The sequence below is a fragment of the Solanum tuberosum genome, unplaced genomic scaffold (genome assembly GCF_000226075.1).
Source record: "Solanum tuberosum cultivar DM 1-3 516 R44 unplaced genomic scaffold, SolTub_3.0 scf00008, whole genome shotgun sequence".
Classification (NCBI taxonomy): domain Eukaryota; kingdom Viridiplantae; phylum Streptophyta; class Magnoliopsida; order Solanales; family Solanaceae; genus Solanum; species Solanum tuberosum.
In genome coordinates this window covers 3,670,219-3,673,035 of record NW_006238934.1, presented here as the reverse complement: position 1 = coordinate 3,673,035, position 2,817 = coordinate 3,670,219, and the positions used below count along the sequence as shown (strand labels likewise).

Here is a 2,817-nt window from a genome sequence, read left to right as displayed (position 1 = left end):
GTAATTAAGGATAGAGGGAGTATCACTTATATCACTACTTCTTACTCCCTCGGTTCCAATTTAAATGATACTTTTTGTTTTTCGAAAGTCGACAATTTAAGTTTGACCGAAAATTTGCGCCACAAAATCTTTAGTTTTTTTGAAATAAAATTTATATATTTATAAACTACGTAAAAAATACTATAAGCCACGATAATTGATTTACATTAAAAAATAAACTTTCAAATCTCGAAATCCAAAAAATGTCCCATAAAATAAAATAAGAGAGTATATATTTTTTAAATCTATAAATTTATATTCAAAAAATTAAAAATTTCATATCCCAAACATTAGTTTATGAATGAACGTGAAATAAATAAATAAATAATAGTAATAATAATAGAGTTGTCTTCCTCAATAAAAGCACCAAGAAAAATCGCTACTATAAAAGCACAGTTCCGTCTGTGTAAGTAAGCTGCACTTTTCTACAAATCGGAGCAGCCAGTTGGCGCTCGGAGCATCACCGTAGCTCCGCCGTACGCCTCACCGTAGCTCAGCCACTTTCCGCCTTCTACACGGCGGCGACAAGATTTCCGGCGAAATTACAGAAAGTTGCAGGTACTCCATTAAAAGTGGAATCACTTTAAGCAAAAATATAGGATCTACTGATCAGTGTATAAAGGTAAGTGCTTTTCCTTTTTCTTCCATAAAGCAAAAAATCTCCAGTTTTTTTTATTTTTTATTTTATTTTTAAATTGTTAATTTTTCTTTCTTACTTAATTAATCTCCTTTTGGGAAATCGTGAAATTAATAACTCCATGTTCCAAGGCATTTTTCGTTTTTTTGAGAGTGAAAGTTTAAGGCACAAAATGAAATTTATATATTTGTAAATTAGGTAAAAAGTGTTGTATGTCGCAATAATTAATAATTCAAAATACTTAAAAAGATCTAATAAAAAAATTTACGATAAAAAATAAATTTGTTTGAATATTGAAATTCGAAAAGTACCATATAAAATAGAACGGATGGAGTATTTGAAATTCATTGTGATATTTGGACTATTATCTTGGGATTTGAGATGTGTGCTATTGATTCCTCTTAGCCTTCTGAAAAATTCATTTTTCTCGAAATTTTAGTAGCTTAATTGATGAATTTCTCTTTTACGTAATTTGATTTGATTGGTTAACTATCTAAATTTTCGAACTTATCCACGAGTGTTTGATTTCCTATTAGTAATATCGTCTTTATTTTCCCTCCCGAAAAAAAAAGATCTACTTTTCTATGTTACTCTTTTTTAATTATTTCTTTTTACAAAATAAATTATAATTAAATTTGCTGATCTGGCTAAAAGACAATAATTATATAATTATTTCGTTTTGTTTGACCAAGGTGTATATAGAAGTATTTTCATGTCATTATACATTTGTTTTAACTTTTAGTGACTATTGTCCACACAAAGATTTGTACGTAAGAGTTGTCTATTTCAACTTTTAACTAGGCAACCAAATACCCAAGAAAGTCTCATATATTATTTTCTTTGAAACATAAAATTACTTTATCACAAAAAAAAAAAAAAAAAAACTTTGTTTGGAATGAAGAGTAAAAAAGTGGTCCTAGTGAATTGTTCAACGTCGATGGGTATAGGATTTTTATTTTAAAAAAAAATAGCACATTTCGGAGAATTTGATGTGAGTGTAATTATATTTTTGAAGAGTTCGAACAACATAAGTGAATAGTTAATAAGTTGGTAGGTGAATGAACCACTAGATCGATCTCATATTCAAATTTTAGTGTAAACAAAAATACGACTAGTTGATTTATTTTCATTTGCTTAGGATATTGGTGGGTTGAGATTAAAGTTATTTGATACGTATTCGATTAAGAAATATCAATAGATATTTGGTGAAATAATTGAAGTATGCCACTTAATTTCATAAGTGAAGTTAAAAGCAAATAAAATGTAACACGAATTTTATTTATGTGCAGATAAAAAGAATGTTTTCAAAAGAATCGTAATAAAATGGAGAGTGGTCCATAACATTAATAGAAATCGTTGCTTTATAATTAATGATTATGGGTACAAAATTTATACATTACACCACAATAGTAACGTAATGATGATAGAATCCAAGGGATCTTTTAATGTCATTCTTTATAGAAAAAAAAGTTGTTGGCATCACGTGACATCTGTGTCAACTCACGTGGCATCCTCTGCACCAAGTTTTTTATTTTCTTTTCCATTTTTAAAGTATTCCCTCCGTCCGTCGACAATAGTTGTCTATTATACTAAAAATAGTTATCCAACAATACTTGTTTAATTTAGAATATCAAGTGATAATTTATCTTTTGTTGTCTATTTTACCCTTGCTATTAAATATTATTTATCATTTAACACATTCATTTTTCAAAGCATTAAATTTAATAAAGTCAAAGGATAATATAGTAATGTTACCCCTATTATTTATTATTTTTTAATGGGTGTGTCAAGTCAATAGCAGAAAACTATTGTTGTAAAAAGGGAGAGGGAGTATCTTTGTTGATTTATGATGATGAACATTGTTACTTAAAAAATACATAGTTACTCTAGATATTTCATTAAGCTCATCACAAAAAAAAAGTAAAAAAATTAGATTAATCACAATTTCTTACAGCTGTTCTGCAACTTTATATGATCTCTGACAATTTTATGTTAATTTATATTTGGGATAAGGGTTTGAAAAATATCTCAACTTTGGTCGGATTTGCTGTTGCGATACTAAACTTTCACGAGGACCTATTACCTTCCTAGACTATTTAATACCGTATTTTAAACATATATATGTGCCCACGTTGACATCA

The 2,817-nt window shown here is 28.1% G+C and overlaps 1 protein-coding gene across 2 annotated transcripts in view; it reads left to right on the top strand.

Annotated features, from left to right (window-relative positions):
- Positions 1 to 366: 366 nt before the first annotated feature.
- The window catches only part of LOC102604329 (protein DETOXIFICATION 24), a 6,409-nt gene continuing 3,958 nt past the window's right edge, over positions 367 to 2,817 (top strand). Inside the window, exon 1 of one of the 2 annotated variants that reach the window (XM_006339162.2) lies at positions 367 to 597. The gene's annotated coding sequence lies outside the window, so the exon portion shown is untranslated. Of the gene's footprint in view, positions 662 to 2,817 lie in introns of both variants that reach the window. The other variant, XM_006339161.2, reaches the window with a different exon arrangement.